Source organism: Nyctereutes procyonoides, unplaced genomic scaffold (genome assembly GCF_905146905.1).
Source record: "Nyctereutes procyonoides isolate TBG_1078 unplaced genomic scaffold, NYPRO_anot_genome, whole genome shotgun sequence".
Classification (NCBI taxonomy): Eukaryota; Metazoa; Chordata; class Mammalia; order Carnivora; family Canidae; genus Nyctereutes; species Nyctereutes procyonoides.
In genome coordinates this window covers 13041542-13065883 of record NW_026575082.1, presented here as the reverse complement: position 1 = coordinate 13065883, position 24342 = coordinate 13041542, and positions in this window count along the sequence as shown.

Genomic DNA, 24342 nt, shown 5'->3' with positions numbered 1-24342 from the left:
ACCCCCACCCCACGCCCACCTCCCCTTCCACCACCCCTAGTTTGTTTCCCAGAGTTAGGAGTCTCTCATGTTCTATCTCCCTCTCTGATATTTCCACTCATTTTTTCTCCTTTCCCCTTTATTCCCTCTCACTATTTTTTTATATTCCCCAAATGAATGATTAAAAAAAAAAACTCATTGGCCAAAATGCTAAACATAGAGTTACCAAATGAGCCAGCAATTGCAATTCTGGGTATATACCCAAGAAAAAAACGAAGACATATGTCCACACAAAAATTTGTGCATAAATGTTCATAGCAGCACTATTCACAATAGCCCAAAAGTAGTAACAACCCAAATGCCCATAAACTAATGAATGGATAAACAAAATGTGGCATATCCATACAATGGGCTATTATTTATCCATTAAAAGGAATAAAATGCTGATACAACATAGATGAACCTTGAAGATATTATGCTAAGTGAAAGAAGCTAGACACAAAAGTTCACACTTTCATTTATCTGAAATATGCAGAATAGGTAAATCTATAGGGATGAAAAGTAGATTAGTTGTTGCTAGTGGCTGACAGGAGAGGAGATAGGGAAGTTACTGCATAATAGGTATGTGGTTTTTTTTATTGGAATGATACAAATGTTCTATAATTAGATAGTGGTGATGACAGTACAACTCAGTGAATATACCCCAAACTGAATTGTACACTTTGATGGCAAACTATATTGTATGTATGTAATGTGAACTGTTTTCTATCTCAATAAAGCCATGAGAAAAAAAAAATAAACTTCAGACCTTATGTGCCTCTCATCCTTCCTCCTCCTTCTTGTCCTCTTATTCCCATCTTCCATTTTCTCAAGAACTTCTTTCATTAATAACACACCTTTTCTAAATGAGCCTCTATCTCTAGTGGAGCCCCCCTCCCCCGGTGTAAATATATTGAAACTCTCTCATTCTTTTTTTTTTTTTTAATTTTTTATTTATTTTTTATTTATTTATGATAATCACAGAGAGAGAGAGAGAGAGAGAGAGAGAGAATGGCAGAGACATAGGCAGAGGGAGAAGCAGGCTCCATGCACTGGGAGCCCGATGTGGGATTCGATCCCGGGTCTCCAGGATCGCGCCCTGGGCCAAAGGCAGGCACCAAACCGCTGCGCCACCCAGGGATCCCGAAACTCTCTCATTCTTTTTTTTTTTTTTTTTTTTATAAATTAATTTTTATTGGTGTTCAATTTACCAACATACAGAATAACACCCAGTGCTCATCCCGTCAAGTGTACCCCTCAGTGCCCATCACCCATTCACCCCCACCCCCCACCCTCCTCCCCCTCCACCACCCCTAGTTCATTTCCCAGAGTTAGAAGTCTTTATGTTCTGTCTCCCTTTCTGATATTTCTCACACATTTCTTCTCCCTTCCCTTATATTCCCTTTCGCTATTATTCATATTCCCCAAATGAATGAGAACATACACTGTTTGTCCTTCTCCGGTTACTGTGGCCAAGTTCAAAAAGGGTGTTGCCTGAGTTCTCCTCTGGGATTTTGATGGAATCTTGTCTCACATTTAGACCTTTCATCTATTTTGCGAAACTCTCTCATTCTTAAGCAAGCAAACAAACCACTTTCTTCTAGCCACTCCGTGCACTAAACTTCTTTTGTCATTTAACGTTTTGAGAGTCTAGACTCCAAATTTTCCTTCTTTACCCACTGCAAATCTAGTATCTTTTCATCTATTTCAACAGCATAATTTTTGCTTAAGTTCATTATAGACTTTCTGATTTCCTAATCCAGTAGACAATCCCAGGGTTTATATCTGTAGAAAGGATTTTTCTTGTGTGATCTGCAGATCCTGGAAGTTCCCCAGTCCCCGACATCAGAACCAGTTTCATAAAAACACCAAGACATCATTTGCCTTTTTCACTGTGTTGAGATTCACATAGATAGTGCAAAAGCAATGATTTCTAAAACTGCTGGCACTTTAGTGTGAATCAAAAGGTTATAGCCCCAAACCATACTAGTATATGGATTCTCCCCTTAAAGATACGCAAATACACACAAATGCTGTTTTTGACTTAGTGGTATTTTTAATCATTAAAGTATTGAATTGAAGACTTTATTGAATCTACCTTTGAGTACACATCACTTAAAATTAGGTGAGGTGACATGGGATGTATGCATAATGTAACTTTTAATTTTTTTAAGTATGGGGTTATTCTTTTTTTTATTTTTTTATTTTTTATTTATGATAGTCACACAGAGAGAGAGAGAGAGAGAGAGGCAGAGACATAGGCAGAGGGAGAAGCAGGCCCCATGCACTGGGAGCCCGACGTGGGATTCGATCCCGGGTCTCCAGGATCGCGCCCTGGGCCAAAGGCAGGCGCTAAACCGCTGCGCCACCCAGGGATCCCAGTATGGGGTTATTCTTAACAACAGATTTAATTAAAAAGTGTTCTCCTGCTATATTTCCAGAGACAATAGTTACTGTGTGTGCTTTATAGAAATGTCACCTTAGTCCTCATTGTTTATCAATTTCATTGAGCTATAATTTACATAAAATAAATCCACACACTATAAAGTATAGTGCAGTGACTTTTGACAAATGTGTAAGCACCACCCAATCAAGTTGTAGAGCATTCATCTCAACCAGAAATTTTCCTAGGACTGTTTTACTGTCCATTTCTTCTCCAGTTCCAGCCCTAGGAAACCACTAAGCTTTCTGTTCATTTTGCCTGTTTTAGGACATCATGTAAGTGGAATTATATAATATGCCCTCTTTCTCTCCCACTTCTTTTGCCTAGCATAGTATGTGGGAGGTTCAAACATGCTGCTACAGGAATCAGTACTTTCTTCCTTTTTTTCCACTGAGAACTCTTCCATTGTATTACCATTCACTACAGATCTGATAAAAATTTGAGATATTCCCAGTTTTTGGCTGTTATGAATAAGTTTTCTAGAACATCTGCGTACTAGTCCTTTTGTGACATATGTATTCAGTTCTCTTGGGTAAATTCCAAAGTATGCAATTACTGGATCATATTGTGAGTAACCAATGCCTGTCTCTTTGTACAGATGAGGAAAGCTTTCTCTAGAAGTGAAATTGCTCAACCTTGAGAGATTTAAAGCTTTCTGAAATGATTATCACCAACATGGCAGTGTTGGGAGACCCCAGACTTGACCACCTCCCACAGAGATTAACAGTTAGACAGCTCTCCTTGAACAAAAGCTCACCATAAAAAGAGAGATGATAATCACGTAGTGTGATTGGAGGTCTTAGCCAATGCTGTAGTGGGAGTCATTTTGCAATATGTAAGTGTACCTATTTGTCCACTGCCCACTAAAACACCTTTTTCTAATATGTGTAAAATGATACCCTCTTGTTCTTTTAATTTTCTTGTTTTGTTTATTGGTGAGCTTGCTCATATTTTTCATGTGCTAAGTCTGTGAGCTTATTTCTTTGCCTTAAAATGCGGATTGAACTATATCAGAAGGTCTTATGGTTGCAAAGCTATATGAACGTATGTACAGGTATTTTTTTTCTAAGGTGAGTTTTCACAGTTTTCATCGAATATTAATAGGTTAGCGATGTTAACATTTTCTTAATTTCTTTCACATCAGAATGTGATATTTAGAATATTGATGTTTTGCAACATTGACAGGTAGCCACGTCCTTAAAAAATTCTTTAGGCTGCATTTAGAGAAGAAACAAGATATCATCCAATTTTGGGATTCATGACAATTATGTTCTTTAGTCATCATGAAACACTGAATTAGTGAATATTGAACCATTCATTGCTCCTACGGGAATTATAGGGCTATATTCCTGTTAGTCCCTGGTCAAGTATTTATGTTAACAAATCAGTACACCTTATTTTAGGTATTTTTCTGCTTATATATACTCTCATTCAATGTATGTTGTTAAGTCCTTAACATTGATATGGGCAACTGCACTGTAAAACCTGTACAAACTTATCTAACGCATATTTTCTGTGATCTTGGCTTGCATGTTCTTCAGTGAGATGGAATTCAAGGAATCAATTGTGTCATTTATATGCATAGATTTTCCAGTCCTGCAGTAAATTAATGTGGCATACAAATGCTGAATGAGGCATAATTTAAAAAATTGTATCTCTCCTTCTAAGAGATAAGCTAAGAAATCTGTGGAGAGAAGTGAATATCTTCTGTTTTCTTTTTTTGAAATCATAAGTAATAAATGTGTTTTATTTTTTTAAAGATTTTATTTATTTATTCATGAGAGACAGAGAGAGAGAGAGAGAGAGAGAGAGAGAGAGAGAGGGAGAGCAGCTCATGCAGGGAGAGAGAGAGAGAGAGAGAGAGAGAGGGAGAAGCAGGCTCCATGCAGGGAGCCTGACATGGGACTCGATCCTGGGTCTCCAGGATCAAGCCCTGGGCTGAAGGCAGCGCTAAACCACTGAGCCACCTGGGCTGCCCAATAAGTGTGTTTTAAATTTAAAGCATATTTTGGTTTCCACAGCTCTTTGTTAGTATAGAGAAATATGATTAACTTTTATATGTTGATACTGTATCCTGCAACCTTGCCAAGGTCACTTATTAATTCTAGAAGTTTTCTGGAGATTTCTTGGGATTTTCTATATAGATAGTCATGTCATCTGAAAATAGGGGGAGTTTTCTTTCTTTCCAATATATCTTTCATTCTTTTTTCTTACCTTATGAAAGTGGCTAGAATATCTAGGATTGTGTTGAATAAGACTGGCAAGAGGGACATCTTTGTTTTTGTTCCCAATATACGAGGAAATATTTCAATCTTTCACTATTAAATTTAATGTTATCTGTAGGTTTTTGGTAGATGTACTTTATCAAGTTCAGGCCATTTGCCTCTATTTCAATTTTGCTGAGGTTTTATCATGAGTGGGTGCTTGATTTAGTTAAATGTTTTCTAGATCATTTGCTTTAATCATAGGGTTTTTCTTCTTTAGACTGTTGATATGGTGGAGATTTTTGAATGATGGACCAGTCTTTCGTACTTGGAATAAATTCCACTTGGTAAAATTATATAATTCTTTTTGTACATTATTGGATTTGAGTTGCTAATATTTTGTTGAGGATTTTTACATTTATGTCCAGGAGAATTCTTGGTTTGTAGTTTTCTTTAGTTTTTGTTGTTGTTGTTGTTGTATCAAGGTAATCTTGGCCTAATGTTATGAATTGAAAAGTGTTTTTTCTCTCCTAAATTATTTTTATTTTCTATTTTTTGTCAGTTTTTTTAAATGTTTGTTGAAATATTTGTCATGAAACCATTTGTATCTGGAGATTTAATGGTAATAAAATGATTCAGATGATCTGTCTCTAGTTTATTAGCTTATGGTTATTGTAGAATTGGGTCATTTTTTCTTTTTTAAAGATTTATATATTTATTTATTAGAGAGAGAGAGAGAGAGAGAGAGAGAGAGAGTGAGAGAGAGGCAGAGACATAGGCAGAGGGAGAAGTAGCCTCCCTGTAGGGAACCTGATGCAGGACTCCATCCCGGATCCTGGGATAACACGCTGAGCCGAAGGCAGATGCTCAACCACTGAGCCACTCAGGTGTCCCTGGGTCATTTTTTCCTAAATTGTCTGAATTATCAGTATAAAGTTGTTTGTAGTTTTCCCTTATTATGTCTTAATGGCTACAGGATCTGGTAAGATATCCCTTGCTTTATTATTGATATTGATATTAGTCTTTTTCTCCCCCATTTCAAAATTTCATTGTTTTGAATTTCAGATAGTGTTATAACTTGTTTTTTTGTTATAACTTGTTTAATCAATATGATTTATTTATTTAAAGACTTATTTATTTATTTTACTGAGAGAGGGAGAGAGAGTGCATACTTGGGGGTGGGTAGTGGAGGAGGGAAAGAGAGTCTTAAGTAGATTCCCCTCTAAGCAAGGAGCCAGAGACTCATGATCTCATGACCCCATGACCGTGAGATCAGGACTTGAGCTGAAATGAAGAGTTGTATACTTAACTGACTGCACCACTTAGGTGCCCTTCAGTCATCAATATGATTCATAAAACTAATGAGGAGAAGGCTGTTTATTGTATAAACCCATATTTCTGTTGTGTCCATTGATATTTCTTCAGGATGAGGCAAGATTCCTTCTTTTATCATTTTCTCTTTGAAGAACATTTTTTTTAAGGAAGGAATTTTTTTTTTTTTTACCCTTTAAGAAGAGTAGGTCTGCTAGTGAAAAATTCCTTACTTTTCCTGCATCTGAAAATGTCTTTATTTCTTCCTTATTCCTATTGTTTTGTGGGATGTGGAGCTGGTAATTGGTAGTTCTTTTAGCAATTGAAAAAGCGTGACACTTCCCTTTGGTCTCCATGGTTCCAGATAAGAAATCTGCTGTCACTCAAATAAGTGTTTTTCCTACAGGTAACATGCCATTTTCTTTTTCTTGCTGATTTCAAGGTTTTTTTTCCTTTCTCTTTACTTTTCAGAATTAAATTTTTATGTATCTTCACATGTATTTCTTTGTGTTTATCTTATTTGGGGTTTATTCAATTTTTTTTATTTTGGAGGTTTATGCCTTTTGCTAAATATGGCGTTTTAGCCACTATTGTTTAGAACATTCTTTCAGTTCCACTCTTTTCTCTCTCTCTGAGATGCTGATGATACAAATATTGGATCTTATGTTATTGTCTTGAATGTTCCTGAAATCTGTTAATTTTTTTGGTCTATTTTTTCTTGGTAAATTGTATAAGTTCTATAAATCTATTAAAATTGAGTAAATTTGGGACATCTTGGTGGCTCAGCAGTTTAGCGCCTGCCTTCAGCCTAGGGCATGATCCTGGAGTCCTGGAATGGAGTCCCACATTGGGCTCCCTGCATGGAGCTTGCTTCTCCCTCTGCCTGTGTCTCTGCCTCTCTCTCTTTGTGTCTCTCATGAATAAATAAATAAAATCTTTAATAAAAAATAAATAAAATTGGGTAAATTCTATTAGATTGTTGTTAGGTTTACTGATCCTATCTTGTCTTCTCTAGTCTAATATTGAACCCATTCAGAGTGTTTTGTAGTTTTGTTATTGCATGTGTTATAATTTCTTTTTAGTTCTCTTTTATAATAATTGCCATTTCTTGAAATTTTCTAATTTTTCATTTGTTGCAACAGAATTTGTAATTGTTAGCTGAAACAATTTGTCTGATGTTTGGTTTAAAATTATGTCAGATAATCCCAATATTGGATCTATCTGCTATTGATAACACTGCTAGGTGTTATTTGGTTACCTTTTCTCATTTACTTTTAATTTTTCTAGTCCTTGATTTGATATGTGATTTTTAAAATTTAACAAAATTTAAAAAATCAGTTTCAGAGTTAGAATTTAGTGATTCACCAGTTGCATACAACACCCAGTGCTCATCACATCACATGCCCTCCTTAATGCCCATCACCCAGTTACCCCATCACCCCACCAACCTCTCCTCCAGAAATCCTCAGTATGTTTCCTAGAGTTCATCATCTCTTATGGTTTGCCTCTCTTTCAATTTTCATCTTATTCGATTTTTCCTTCTCTTCCCCATGTTCATCTGTTTTGTTTCTTAATAAATTCCACATATGAGTGCAATCAAATGGTATTTGCCTTTCTCTGACTGACTTATCTCACTCAGCATAATACCCTCTAATTCCATCCATGTTACTACAAATGGTAAGATTTCATTCTTTTTGATAGCTGAGTAATAGTCCATTATATATATGTACCACTCCTTCTTTATCCATTCATCTGTTGAGTGACATCTGGACTTTTTTCATAGTTTGGCTGTTGAGGACATTGCTGCTATAAAGATTGGAGCTCATGTACCATTTTGAATCACTATGTTTGTATCCTTTGAATAAATGTCTAATAGTGCAATTGCTGAGTTAAAGGATACTTCTGTTTTTAACTTTTTAAATAACCTCCATACTGTTTTCCAGAGTGGCTGTACCTGCTTGTATTCCCATCAACAGTGTAAGAGGGTTACCCTTTCTCTGCATCCTTGCCAAGGTCTGTTGTTACCTGAGTTATTAATTTTTGCCATTCTGACTGGTGTGAGGTGGCATCTCATTGGTTTTTGATTTGTATTTCCCTGATGTTGAATGTTTTCATGTTTCTGTTGGCCATTTGTATGTCTTCTTTGAAGAAATGTCTGTTCATGTCTTGTGCCCATTTCTTGACTAGATTTTTCATTTTTAGGGTGTTGAATTTGAGAAGTTCCTTTTAGATTTTGGATATTAGCTCTTTATTGGATAAGACATTTGCAAATATCTTATCCCATTCCATAGATTGCCTTTTAGTCTTTTTGAGTGTTTCCTTTGTTGTGCAAAAGCTTTTTGTCCTGAACTATTGGGATTTCATCAAGGGATTGATTTTTAAATCATATCCTGGGTCTTTTGGCTATTGTTAGAGCCTGGGTCCTCTTTAAATCTTTTATTTTAATAGGCAGTGATCCTGTTTAGATTCGTCATACAAGTCCTGGCCAAGTTCTGTGGGCTGTGATTCTGATGAAAATTTTATTTTCAGAGCTTTTGCTGTGCTGTTTTGGTCCCGTTGATACCTATTACAGCTGAGTGTCCCATTGGTAATGGCTGGTACCACCTGAAAAGGTGAAAGGAGATTCCTAGGCAGGATCACCTAGGGCCTCTAGATGAGAGAAAGGAATTTCTGAAGAGTTTCCAGCTCACAGGGATGAAGAGCACTTCCTAGGACTGTCTATCTGTTTTGGTAGGATCCTCCTTGCTGGTGCTGTCTGGCTATCCGGTGTCTCTTGAAAAGGGAGGCAAGTGTCAGGTCCCATGAGCAAAAGAGCATTTTCCTTGGCTGATTATTGTTTGCAAAACATCCAGTATGTCCCCATACCAGTGACTTAGCTATTGTGAGAAGGACTCCTATTTAATCAGGATGAGGAATGAGCATGCATGAGCTACATTTTATTATCTGGTTGGGGGTCAAGATTTGCTGTATTTGTTTCCCTTTTTCTTTTGTGTAAAAGGATATAAGATGATTTGCTGCTATATTTTCCCCTAGTCTTCGAGTCACAAACTGGCTTGCTTTTTCTTAGGAACTTTCAGGTCAGGAGGTAATTATTTTTGGAGTATGCTAATATATTTCAATGAGAAAGGCAGTAGGAGATACCCCAGAATTCCATATAGGGTTTATTTGGGTGGACAGAGGCAGCAGTTAAAAGAAAGGAAGATTCAGATGTCAACAAGGTAGAGAGATCTAATTGGTCAAGGTAGAGACCAACTACCAACTGGTTGTATTCCTAGTCAGGCCCCAAACAAGTATATCAATTATAAGCTTCCTTTTTTTAATCTTCTATAAGATGAGCAGTTTGTCCTAAATGAACTTTGGGGTCTCTTTCACCTTTCATGTGGATAAGCCGAAATGCATCCATTTAAATGTAGTTAAGGGAGGATGATAGGCCAGGTATCTTCCTCCACACACCACAAATATCTCCCAGCAGTTGACACTAGGTTTGGGGAAGACAGGGCTTAGAGATCAGATCTGGTATATCTGCTTGTACCACAAACATATGATCATTTGTTCACTAATTATTTATTTGTTCATTTGGTTTGTAATCACTAATTAATCCAGTATGTTTTGTATGTTTACTCTGGGCCAGTTTTCTCATAGCTTCCGTAAAAGTAAAATGAGACCATTTCTACCTTGTGTTGCTCAGCCACTCATTTGGCACCTGCCAATAAACACACATTCAGTAATATGAATTAGTAATTTGAGAGGCCAAGATGTAGAATGTGATTAGACTCAATATGCAAGATAGTAACATGGATTCTCCATGAAGCTGCCTGGAAAATCTGGGACCATTGTTTAAACACAATAGATCTCAAAGCCTTAGGACTCTCTGCCCAACACCCCTGGTCCTCCTGTGTGAGCAAGCTCCAATGATTCTGCAGGCTTTTGTTCTTTAATACATTGAGCAAACGTGAACTACAAGGGCTGTCATCTTGTTTCTATTCATTGTGCTGTGTAATTGGAAGAAGCAATTCTAGTTTGCCTCTTCCTTGTGAAGCAACCAGTTAGGCAACAGAGTAGTCTGACATTTGCTCCTGGGATGGTTATAGAATCTCAGGATTCAGCACTTACAGACTCTCTTGCCTGGTTAATAGCACAGTATCTCACTTCCTGGAGGCTGGGGCTGGTACCATCACCTGGGACAAGCAGGTAATCAGATAGCCCTTAGCTCCAATCATAAACTCTTGGAATTAAAAGGACCATACAAGCAAAATCAGCAGCAAGTATAAATTAAATTACAAAATATACTAAGGGTGAAAAATAAGCTTTTAACACAAGAAGCAGCAGCATAGGGTCTTCAGGAGGTCTGATGAGCTGTGACCAGCTTAGCCCTCCAAGATACAGGGAGAGACCTCCTGGGGCAGAGAAAGGGCTACAGAAGGTTCTCCTCTCTTTTCTTTCTTCCTCCCGTCCTTTCCCTTTCCCTTCCTTCCTCTTCAAATAAGACTCAATTGTGTACGCAAGCCTCAGGTAATAACAGCACATAATATTCACCGTTTTCTGCTCTCGTCATTACTCAGTATGCTGGTTGAAAATCTAAAAATAACAACACAACTGTACAGTAACTCCCAACTGTCAATGTATTCTCTTTGTAAGGCTTTCTTTGCAAAGCTGAACTTTGCTTCCCAATCCCACTAATAAGAGCACCATGGAATGCAATCTCCAAGGAACATGGAAATGGAGAGAGTGATGCCAGGCCAGGGTGGAGGGCTTGTGATTTTTTGAGAGACTGAGAAAGTCAGAAAGCAGACCAGCGTGTATGTTCTTAAATTCAGGGCCCGTGGCTGTCAGAGGAGGAGTTTAATGGAGTTCACAGATACACTAAATATTCCTAGTTTTGGCACACGGATGTTCCATTTCACTTCAGACCCAATCAACCGCTACTCCAGCCAAGGCCTAGTCAGAGAGGCAGCTAAATGGGGGCCACAGTTCCAAGACAGAAGCTGCAGAGTCTGTAGATGCATGAGAGAGATTTCCTGGGATAAAGGGCAATTAGCAGCAGACAGTAAGCAGCTGTGGAAGAAAGCACTCATCTTTATAATTGGTGAAGATACTGCACTGAAAAATCTGAGTTACTGATGGAAACTCAGAATTTCCTGTAATTAATAAGTAACAGGGCTTCTCTGTTACTATTTTTACTACTTATTTATTTTTGTATTAAGAACATCAGAACCTTCTGAAACGAGGGTGGAGGAACATTTGCAAAACTTGGATGTCTCAATAGAATCAGTCCAGTCCAGTCCAGCCCAGCTCAGCGTTCCCATATAGTCACTGCAGGACAGATCCCTGATGTCGGTTGCTTTGTGGTATTCTCTACTCGTTGTGGCACGCTGGAACAGTGCCTGGCTCATAGCAGGTCCTCCATAAATATTGATTGAATATCCAAGGAAGATTTTTGACAAATTCCTAGTGAGGAAGACTTAGAAATGAAGTCTGGAGCCACCATTTGTCATTCCTCCTTTGTCACGCATAATCATGTTTGCCACCTTAACATGTCCCGCAAAATGAGATCAGCTAATCATGGCCAGATTGAAGGATTTTCTAGTAAACACTGAGCTGGCTTATTCTCAGAACAGGCACAGCATTGCTATTGTAAAAAATTAGTAGACTTTTTAATAGAGCAAATTTAGCTTTACAGAAAAATGGGGCAGAAAGTACAGACGGTTCTCTCTGTACTGGCCACAGTATTCCCTGTTGTTCACTTGGACTAGTGTGGCACATTTGTTATAGTTGATGAATGGATCTTGATACATTATTATTGACTGAAGTCCACAGTTTACCTTAGAGTTCACTCTCTGTTACACAGTTCTGTTGACTTTGTCAACCAAGATGTGATCATGTCACATATCCACCGTTATAGTATCACACGGAAAATTTTCACTGCCCTACAAGTTCTCCACATATTTATCCCTCTCTCCTGGACCCCTGGAAACCATGTATCTTTCTGGTTTCTATAGTTTTGCCTTTTCCAAAATGTCAAATACTTGGGATCGAACAGAATTTAGCCTTTTCAGATTGGATTTTTTTCACTTAATCATACACATTTAAGATTCTTCCATGTTTTCTCATGGCTTGATAGCTCATTTCTCTTTAGTGCTAAATGATATTCCATTGTATGAATTAAAGGACGTCTTTGTTGCTTCAGTTTTTGACAAGTAAGAATAAAGCTTCTATAAATGTGTGTAGGTGTTTAGTGGACATAAGTTTTCAATTCATTTGGGTAATAATACCCGAGAGTATGATTACTGCATCACATGGTATATATAACTCTGTTTAGCTTTGTTTTTTTTTTTTTTTAGATTTTATGTATTTATTCATGAGAGACTCACACACAGAGAGACAGAGACACAGGCAGAGGGAGAAGCAGGCTTCATGCAGGAAGCCCGATGTGGGACTCGATCTCGGGACACGGGGATCATACCCTGAGCTGAAGGCAGATGCTCAACCATGGAGCCACCGAAGGACTCCTCTGTTTAACTTTGTTAGGAAATTACTGCCAAACTGTTGTCCCGAATGGCAGTGCCATTTTGCATCTCCAACAAATGAGAGTTCTTGTTGCACCATATCTTCACCAGCCTTTAGTATTTGTCAGTGCTTTTGATTTTAGCCATTCTGATAGATATGAAGTGTTGTCTCATTGTTGTCCGAATTTGCAATTCCCTAATGGCAAATAATGTTGAGTACCTTTGCATATGCTTATTTGTCATCTATATACCTTCTTTGGTGAGAAATGCTCAGATCTTTTGTCCCATTTTCAATTATGTTATTTATTTTTCCTATAGTTGAGTTTTAAAGAGTTCTTTGTGTATTTTGAGTACAAGTTTTTTATCAGATCTGTTTTTTTTAAAGATTTTATTTATTTATTCCAGAGAGAGAGAGAGAGACAGAGACAGAGACACAGGCAGAGGGAGAAGCTCCATGCAGGGAGCCCGACATGGGACTCGATCCCGGGTCTTCAGGATCATGCCCTGGGCTGAAGGCAAGCACCAAACTGCTGAGCCACCCAGGGATCCCCCAGATCTGTGTTTTGTAAATATTTTTTTCCTAGTCTGTAGGATTGTCTTCTCATTTTCTTAACAGCATCTTACGCAGTGCAGAAGTTTTAAATTTTAATGAAGCCAACTTATGAGATTTCTTGCTGGGATAATGCTTTTAGTGTTGTATCTATAAACTCCTTGCTAAACCCAGGGTCATCTAGATTTTTTCCTGTATTCTAGAAGTTTTATAGTTTTGATTTTACATTTAGGTCTGTGATGAGTTTGAGTTAAGTTTTATGACAGGTGTAAAGTTAGTGTCTAAATTCATTAAAAACGATTGACCAGTTATTCTGGCATCATTTGTGGAAGAGATTATTCTTTCTCTGTTCAGTTACTTTTGCTACCGTGTCAAGTTCAGTTGCCTTTATTTGTATGGGTCCATTTCTGGCTCTCTGTTATGTTTCATTGATATATTTGTATATTCTTTCACTAATAGCACATTGTTTTATTGATTGTAGCTTTATAGTAAGTTTCGAAGTCAGGTAATATCATTTCCCTCCCAAAGAAGACTGTTTTTCTTTTTCAGTATTGTGTTGGGAATATGTAAGAACTAGTAGGTAAATAAGGGTTGGAGAATCAAATGCACAGCATAGTGATTATAGTTAACAATACTGTATTATAAACTTCAAAGCTCTTGGGAGACTAGATCTTAATTGTTCCCACTACAAATAATGTGATAATTATATGGCCTGGTCGAAGTGTTAGTTTAGCTAAAGCTACAGTGGTAATCATAATGCAATATATAACTATATCAAATCAACATGTTGCACACCTTAAACTTATACAGTGTTATATGTCAATTATATTTCAATTAAAAAAAAGAAAGAATAAGCTTCCCATAGCTTTATTCTTATACTGAAAAAAGTATTGTATTGGTTATTCTGGATCCTTTGCCTTCCCACATAAACTTTAGAAACAGTTTGCAGATGTCCACCAAGTAACTGCCGGGGATTTTTGACTAGGAATGTCTTGAATTTATAGATGAAGGTGGGAAGAGCTGACCTCTTAACAATATTGAGTCTTCTTATCTATGAACATGGACTATCTCTCCATTTATTTAGATCTTTGATTTCTTTCATCAGAACTTTTTAATTTTCCTCATAAAGGTCATACAATATTTTGTTAGATTTGCATCTGAGTTTTTCATTTTGGGGTGTGTTAATGTAAGTGGTGCTTTGTTTTTAATTCCAATTGTTCACTGCTAGTATATAGGAAAGAAAGAACTGACTTTTCCACGTTCACAAAACAGAATTTTTGACACATTATAATGTTTAAAGCAAGTCAGAGAGGGAGAGACTACAGAAGGTATGGATATTGATAATTTCATTGAGGACCACTAATGTAAGAGATCACCACACTGGAGAAGTCATTCATACACATGAACTGTTAGAGAACCGCCAGAGCCTTCTTCTGTTCATGCCCTAACTTTTATGGTATTAGTGAGGTCCTACAAGTCAATTTCTAGTGTGGGCAGAGGGAGGCTTTGTGGGATGAGACCCAAAAAGACTAGTGCCAGTGCTGAAAACTTCTCCATGCAGAACTAGGATTTGCAGTGTATTTCCCAGGTGCTTTTTGATGTGTCAGGGCCACTAGGGTTTGGTGACTTTATCCCAGTAAATTATGTCTGGAAGAGTATTATTTTAAAAATTAATTCTAAGCCTAACACCCTTTGGGGATATTTTAAACTAATCATTTTGAAGAGGAAAAATAAATAGGAGACCAGTATATTCTATTGTAAGATGTATTATATAGATAATCAAGATTGTGTGGTCTTGGCAGAGAAATCATTGCAAAGATCAATGGAATAAGGACTGAGAACCCAGAAATAGACCCATACAAAGAGTGGCTCAGTAGATTCTTGACAAAGGTTCAAAAACAATTTAATGGAAAAAGGATAGCCTTTTCAACAAATGGTGATGGATAAATTGGACATCCATAGATTCCCCCCCTCCAAAAAAATAAGGGAAAAAGGAAAGAATCTGAAATTCCACATATGAGTGAAATCACATGGTATTTGTCTTTCTCTGACTGACATTTTGCTTAGTATGATACCCTCTAGCTGCATCCACATTGTTGCAAATTTAAGAAACAGAGCAAAGGAACATAAGGGGGAGAAACAGGCAAACTGAGAAATAGACTCAACTATAGAGAACAAACTGAGGGTCACAGGGTGTGGGGGTAGGGGAATGGGTTAAACAGGTGATGAGGATTCAGGAGGGCACTTGTGATGAGCACCGTATGGTGTGAAATGGAAATGTTGAATCACTAAATTCTATACCTGAATATTACATTGTATGTTAACTAACTGGAATTTACATAAAAACTTGGAAGAAGAAAAAAGAAAAAAGCTTGACCTGAATCTCACACAAAAATTAACTCAAAATTAACTTTTAAATGTAAATGTAAAAATTAATAAACCGTTAAGAAAAAAATTGAACATATTTGGGATCTAGGGCTAGATAAAGAATTCATACTTGACAACAAAAGCGTGTTCAATTAAAAAGATCAATAAATTGGATTCATGAAACTAAAAACATTCACTCTGTGAAAGGAGATGAAAAATCAAGGTATCTAACAAAGTGCTAGTTTCTAGAATATATGAAGGCCTCTCAAAGCTCAGTTTTAAAAACCAATCCCATTAGAAAAGGGCAAAGACATGAAGAGACATTTCAAGGAAGAGCATAGTTAGATAGCAAATAAGCACATGAAAAGAAGTTCCATATCATTAACTGTTAGGGAAATGCAAACTGAAGCTACAGTTGGGTACCACTACACATTGGTTGGAACACCTAAAATAAGAAATAGCACTGGCAAGGATGTGGAGAGCTAGCTCACTTATACAGGCCGGTGGAATGCTAAATGGTATGGCCACTCTTGAAAAACAGTTTGGCAGTTTCTAACACACACACATACACATGAAACCCCCTAAACTAACCATGAAATTGTGACCCTCAAATTAGGCACTAACCCAGGGAGATTAAAGACTTACATTCACATGAAAACTTGTCTGTAAATATTTACGGCAGCTGTTATTTGTAATATCTACAGACTGTAAACAGTCCAGATGTCCTCCTACCAGCGAATGGCTAAACATACTGTGGTATATCTATGCCATGGGAATTACTCAGAACTGGAAAGGAACAAACTATTGAGAAAGGCAACAATATGGCTCGGGCTCCAGAGTATTACTCTGATTGAAAAAAAAAGGCAATCCCAAAAGCCTACATACTGCAGAATTCCATTTCTATGACATTATTGAAATGATAAAACAGATAATGGAGAACAGACTAGTGCTTACCAGGGCCTAAGGATGAGGCTAAGGTAGACGGAGTATAGTTTTAAAAGGGCAACATGAGGAATTCCTGTGGTGGAAATGTTCTGTATCTTGACTTTATTAATGTCAGTATGCTGCTGTGACATACTAAGTAGTACCAAGGTGCTATCATTGAGATAAACTGGGTACAGTATACAGGGGAACTCTCTATATTATTTCTTAGCAACCACTGTGTGAGCGAGCCTACAATTATTTCAAAATGCAAAGTTTAATTTAAAACAGGGCACTATTATTAGTGTATAATTTACACATAGTGAAGTGTTCAAAGCAGTCAGTTTTAATCAGTTCTGACTACTGCGTGCACTCAGGTGCATGCCCCTTTCCAGTCAACCCTGCCCCAAGAGGAACAATCACTGTTGTGGTTTTGATTTTTCTTACTCTTTGTGCTTACCATATGCACTTACCGTACGCCTGTGTTGTTTTTTTTTTTTATTCCCTTGGTCTGGTTTCTTTCACTTGGCATAATGCTTTTCAGATTGACCCAGCGTTACTGTTATGTCTTGGTAAATTGCTTCTTTTTAATGCTTTGTCGTGTTCTAGTGTACAGATTTGTTGACCTTGTAGTGTTTAGCCCTTATATTTAAAGGTACTGTCAACATTCTTATAAAAGGTTTGTGGTGGAAACATGTTTTCATGTCCCTTGAATTAATATTCGGAGGAGAAGTTGTTAGATCATAGGATAGATGCAAGTTTCACTTTTCAAGAATCTGGCCCCTTTCCCCAAGTGACCATACCATTTCATACCCAACCAGCCCTATAGGAGAGTTCTGATTGCTCCACGTCTTTTTCAACATTCGGCATAGGCAGTCTTTCTTATGCACTCATTCTAGTGGGTATGAAATGATATGTCTTTGTGCTTTACTTTGCATTTCTCTGGTGAGTAATGATATTGAACACTTTGTTCTGTGGTTCTTGGCCACTCATACACATTCTTCAGCGAAATGTTCAAAAAGCACTCTTCTTTTAAAAGAGTTGCTTTATGTCAGGGAATATTGGCCATTTATTTCTCTTTAGCTTTTTTTTTTGTTTGTAGGTGTTTGTGTGTTTTATATACATACACTTTTTCAGGTGTATGCATTGTGAATATTTTCCCCCAATCTAGGACTTGCTGAGTTTCTCACTAGGGTCTTGTGATGAGACTTACAAGAGTTTTTAGACCAATTTTTTCTTCGTTTATGTTTCAAGTAGTGAATTCTTCTTGACTTACCTGAGGAAATATTGCAAGCATATAGATGAAAGTATGGAGGCCTATCCAGAGATGAAGGATCCATCTTTCTAGTACTTAAAGTTGCCTTTTATAGTTGAAAGGCTCTTTCTGTGTCTACTAGAATATAAAACAATAGCATTGTTGATTATTTTTCTTGGGTCTAGGCCTCATGCTCTTTCCATTTTGTTGCAACTAGGTCTTTGTCAAGAGCTAGGAAAGTGCCCTAGGTGTTGTTTTCACAACTCTTGATTTTCACATGACATGCCTTCTTTTGAAAGAGCTGCTTTATGTCCTGGAAAGTAAGAGTTCTAGTTTCATTGAAAAAGTCATGATTTTTTGAAATGTCCTGTCAGAAACTGAAACTTTTGGAAAAAAAAAAAAGGGAGATTGGTTGGATGATTACATTCCAAGGATTCAGGAAGCCTTAGAGTGGGAACTTACAAACCACAGCAAAATAGAATATCTGTTAGATATTACCTGTTAGAATATCAGTCTCATTTTATATTGCAAATCATGTGTGGTTCCAGCCTCACTGGGAGTCAGTGAGAAAGTCTTTTATGTCTTCTTGATCCACTTTTCCAGACCTTCATGTCTTGCCCCGTCTCAGTCTGAAACATACCCCTTTCCTCTCCACGCAATAAAAAGATGAGAGGTTTAATTTAACAAATGGTTATTGAATACTTACCAAATTTCAGGCATTTAGCAAAAAACATGGTCTCTGTCCATAAGGAATTAACATTCTAGACAAAACTTTTTTTTTAATAAATTAATTTTTATTGGTGTTCAATTTACCAACATAGAGAATAACACCCAGTGCTCATCCCGTCAAGTGTACCCCCTCAGTGCCCATCACCCATTCACCCCCACCCCCCGCCCTCCTCCCCCTCCACCACCCCTAGTTCATTTCCCAGAGTTAGGAGTCTTCATGTTCTGTGTCCCTTTCTGATATTTCCCACACATTTCTTCTCCCTTCCCTTATATTCCCTTTCACTATTATTCATATTCCCCAAATGAATGAGAACATACACTGTTTGTCCTTCTCCGATTGACTTACTTCACTCAGCATAATACCCTCCAGTTCCATCCACGTTGAAGCAAATGGTGGGTATTTGTCGTTTCTAATGGCTGAGGAATATTCCATTGTATACATAAACCACATCTTCTTTATCCAGTCATCTTTCGATGGACACAGAGGTTCCTTACACAGTTTGGCTATTGTGGACATTGCTGCTAGAAACATCGGGGTGCAGGTGTCCCGGCGTTTCATTGCATCTGTATCTTTGGGGTAAATCCCTAACAGTGCAATTGCTGGGTCATAGGGCAGGTCTATTTTTAACTCTTTGAGGAACCTCCACACAGTTTTCCAGAGTGGCTGCACCAATTCATATTCCCACCAACAGTGTAAGAGGGCTCCCTTTTCTCCGCATCCTCTCCAACATTTGTGGTTTCCTGCCTTGTTAATTTTCCCTATTCTCACTGGTGTGAGGTGGTATCTCATTGTGGTTTTGATTTGTATTTCCCTGATGGCAAGTGATGCAGAGCATTTTCTCATGTGCATGTTGGCCATGTCTATGTCTTCCTCTGTGAGATTTCTCTTCATGTCCTTTGCCCATTTCATGATTGGATTGTTTGTTTCTTTGCTGTTGAGTTTAATAAGTTCTTTATAGATTTTGGAGACTAGCCCTTTATCTGATATGTTATTTGCAAATATCTTCTCCCATTCTGTAGGTTGTCTTTTAGTTCTGTTGACTGTATCCTTTGCTGTGCAAAAGCTTCTTATCTTGATGAAGTCCCAATAGTTCATTTTTGCTTTTGTTTCTTTTGCCTTTGTGGATGTATCTTGCAAGAAGTTACTGTGGCCAAGTTCAAAAAGGGTGTTGCCTGTGTTCTCCTCTAGGATTTTGATGGAATCTTGTCTCACATTTAGATCTTTCATCCATTTTGAGTTTATCTTTGTGTATGGTGTAAGAGAGTGGTCTAGTTTCATTCTTCTGCATGTGGATGTCCAATTTTCCCAGCACCATTTATTGAAGAGACTGTCTTTCTTCCAGTGGATAGTCTTTCCTCCTTTATCGAATATTAGTTGACCATAAAGTTCAGGGTCCACTTCTGGGTTCTCTATTCTGTTCCATTGATCTATGTGTCTGTTTTTGTGTCAGTACCACACTGTCTTGATGACCACAGCTTTGTAGTACAACCTGAAATCTGGCATTGTGATGCCCCCAGATATGGCTTTCTTTTTTAAAATTCTCCTGGCTATTCGGGGTCTTTTCTGATTCCACACAAATCTTAAAATAATTTGTTCTAACTCTCTGAAGAAAGTCCATGGTATTTTGATAGGGATTGCATTAAACGTGTAGATTGCCCTGGGTAACATTGACATTTTCACAATATTAATTCTGCCAATCCATGAGCATGGAATATTTTTCCATCTCTTTGTGTCTTCCTCAATTTCTTTCAGAAGTGTTCTATAGTTTTTAGGGTATAGATCCTTTACCTCTTTGGTTAGGTTTATTCCTAGGTATCTTATGCTTTTGGGTGCAATTGTAAATGGGATTGACTCCTTAATTTCTCTTTCTTCAGTCTCATTGTTAGTGTATAGAAATGCCATTGATTTCTGGGCATTGATTTTGTATCCTTCCACGCTACCAAATTGCTGTATGAGTTCTAGCAATCTTGGGGTGGAGGCTTTTGGGTTTTCTATGTAGAGTATCATGTCATCGGCGAAGAGGGAGAGTTTGACTTCTTCTTTGCCAATTTGAATGCCTTTAATGTCTTTTTTTTTTCCTTTAATGTCTTTTTGTTGTCTGATTGCTGAGGCTAGGACTTCCAATACTATGTTGAATAGCAGTGGTGAGAGTGGACATCCCTGTCTTGTTCCTGATCTTAGGGGAAAGGCTCCCAGTGCTTCCCCATTGAGAATGATATTTGCTGTGGGCTTTTCGTAGATGGCTTTTAAGATGTCGAGGAAAGTTCCCTCTATCCCTACGCTCTGAAGAGTTTTGATCAGGAATGGATGCTGTATTTTGTCAAATGCTTTCTCTGCATCTAATGAGAGGATCATATGGTTCTTGGTTTTTCTTTTGCTGATGTGATGAATCACATTGATTGTTTTACGAGTGTTGAACCAGCCTTGTGTCCCGGGGAAAAATCCTACTAGGTTATGGTGAATAATTTTCTTAATGTGTTGTTGGATCCTATTGGCTAGTATCTTGTTGAGAATTTTTGCATCCATGTTCATCAGGGATATTGGTCTGTAATTCTCCTTTTTGGTGGGGTCTTTGCTAGACAAAACTTTTACATGCAAATTTATTTAAATATGTATTCATCCTTTTTTGCTGTACTCTTATGTTTGGGAAGGAGCATCCCTCATTTTGTGTAAAGTTGGTTCTTCTACCTGCATTGCATCTTGCCACCTTATATCTCCTTGGGTAGCTTTTTTTAATCAACTTTGCTTATCAACTTTTCTGTCTTTTCTTTAACAATAACCACTTGTCTATTTTTTTCCTTTATTCAGTACATACATTTAGTATCCAAATCTGCATCAGGCTGCCTTGTGGACCTTAATTCTGTGTCTAGTTCAAGTAAATGTCAATGTATATATAAATATATATAGTCAATATATATATGTCATATATATGCCATATATATGTCAAATGTATATACACACACACACACACACATTTGAGCACTTTACATGCTCAATTCCACAGCAAGTAAAGTGGCTCACAACAGGTGTCCAACACATCTAACCCATGACTTGCCCGTGGGCGGGTTTCAGAGAGAAGCTGCCAGGCTTCTCATGTGAGGAGGAGTATATATATACACACACATATATATATACACACACATACAGGTAAATACAGACAAAATACAGAAACCCAGTTAAATTTGAATTTCAGACAATGCTTTCTTTACTGGAAATATATGCTATACATAGTATAAATTTGTTCCATATGCTTGAGATATACTGTAAAATTATTCATATAACTAAGAACCCTGTATTTTTACTTGCTAAATTTGGCTACTTTACAAAGTGGTATGAAAAAATGCAAATGAAAATTCCAGAAGTCAACATTCTCTATCCCTTTCTATCTCCCACATAGAGCAGGTGCTTCCAAAGTCCTCCACACCCTCTCTTCTATGCTAAGCTCCCAAGAACAATGAACTCAGTCTAAACAGGATCTACTTTGTCCAGTTCCTTTCTTTTTTTTTTCCATCCCAGCAGAGCCTCTCAATTCCACCATAAATCTCTTGCTTCTTTGTTGTATACTCATACTCACCCTTCACTTGTTATCTCTGCTGAAACCAAAGAGCTGGTCCTGGCTCCACTGCTCTTGTGACTGCTCTTGTGACCTCCTTCCTCTGGGAAGGTTGTACTTATCATTCATTGTTTTTTCCCTGGTTACAGTAGGCTAAAGTTGCAGGTAAAAAGTTCTGCAGCTTTGCTTCCTCTAGCATTCTTATGTCACAACTTCTCTTCAAGTGTGTGTTCTTTTCTAATAGGTTCTGCAATGTATTGCAGCCTAGATTCTTCCCTGGGAACACCATCAAAGCAACTTCTGTTAAGATTCTTATGCCCTCTTGGTTGCCTCTAGGGTAGTTCTTGAAATTTTCCTATAACTTCTGATAGAGGCCATCATCAGGATGGCCTGCCCATGGTGAGGGAAATCCAGCATGTGTACTCTGTTCTCCAGCCCATGCTAATGTCCTAGGCTATGAGATCCAATAAAGAGCGCTCTTACCTCACCTCAGTCCTGAAAAATAGTGAGAGAAAGTTGAAGAACTCAGGCAGACGGAGGACACAATATTTATTACAGGTCAGGATATGTTGAATGACAGGATTAGGTATGAGCCAGCAGTAGATTTTAATTCTAGTCTGCAGAATTAGACAGACATACAACCTAGTCATAGAAATTACTGGACCCTCAATGTGGGGCACTGCACCAGGAAGAACCTTGGGAAGAGGAAAGGACCAGAGTGTGCTCTTCTCCTGGATAGCTAGCACTCACGTTGAGGAGCCTGGCAGCTTCTCTCCGAAACCCACCCACGGGCAATGTCATGGGTTAGATGTGTTGGACACCTGTTTAAGTGCTGTCCCACTTTCTAATCTAGGGGCTAGTAAGGCTGTCAATTCTGCACAGGCTTGAATGCCTTTGTACATTGCAGCCTGATACCTCTGCTTACCTCTTGCTTCTATCTCCAGGGCTTTTCTGATGCTTTGGTGTGGAATACGCATGCTTGACATGTGTACAAGTTCAACCTGCATTAACAGCCATTAGGTCACCTTTGATCAATGGGGATGAAAGCTGGTAGATAAATGATTCCCTCCTTTATCCTCTACGTGGACATTTCTGAGATACATTTTAGAAGGTCCACAGGATCAGGTACCAGTGGTCAACTTACAACAACCCTTATATAAGCTTTCCCTCTTTTCCTGTACCACTGCTTTCTGTTCTATTCCCTGAGATCATTGCCTGCATTAATTCCAGACACGCAAGACTTTGTCTAAGGCTCTGTTTTCCGAGAATCCAGGCTGAGACACTAGGGAAGGAGGAGTGGGTGAGAGAGTAAAGGGAGGCAGAGTATTATGTGAATGGATGGCCTTCTACGGGGGAGGAAAAATCAAATGGAGTACAATAACTTCTTCTTTAGTGGGGGAAATAACAGGCCTTCCATCTAAACTAAGGGAAAAAGATCTTCTTTGATCACTTCAATTCTTAGATAGCAAGAAAGCTAAGAAAATAAGTCTTTTTCTTACTAGATCTGAAAGGAGATAAAAATGAGCCGAAGAGGGGGAGGATGGGCCCTAACCATGGATATGAAGCTTTCAAGAGATGGAAACTCCCAGTCAGAATGGGCTCACATAAAAAAACACTTGGCTCTGAGCAAAAAAAAAAAAAAAAAAAAAAAAAAAAAGCTGGAAAGATTTAGGACTCTTTTTAGCTCTGTGTGATTAGTTGTATATAATTATTTTTATGAGAATCTTATAGGCATAGTGGATATTAAGGCTGTAATTTTTTAATTTTTTTATTTAAATATCATTTGCCAATGTATAATATAACACCTGGTGCTCACCTAATCATGAACCCGCCTTAATGCCTGTCACTCAGTTACCCTATCCCATCACCCACATCCCCTTCTGCAGCTCTGTTTGTTTCCCAAAGTTAGGTGTCTCTCATAGTTTGTCTTTCTCTCTAATTTTTCATAGGGCTGTAATTTTAAACCTACTTCCTCTGGTTCTGTTCTTTTATAATGGTTGAGGTTTTTTTTTAATTAAAGATTTTAGTTTTTAAATGATCTCTACACCCAACGTGGGACTTGAACTCACAGCCTTCAGATCAAGAGTCTTGTGCTCTTCCAACTGCACCAGTCCAGGCATCCCTAGAATGGTTGAGTTGGACTAAAGGAGAACATATTGCATACCTAGGATGTGCAAAAAAATCACTGGCCATAAAGGATTTTCTGTTGTCATAAATATAGTGCAATCTGGCATCATAGTAAGTTTGGGCAATGGTGTCCTCCTGAAGAGGCTGGGCTGTGTATTACATGGGTAAGAATAGCCTCTGGGAAGCTAGGCTTGTCTCATAGTGCTGATTCTGGCTACTGCACAGCCCAAACAATTTCTGTCTTCAGCTTTGATCTCTACCCCTAATCTATAATCTTTCTTGCATGGGGCTGAATCATACCTCTGAACTCACTTTAGGTAAGGATGGCTTGTTGCTCTTACCAAGCTTTTAAACTGA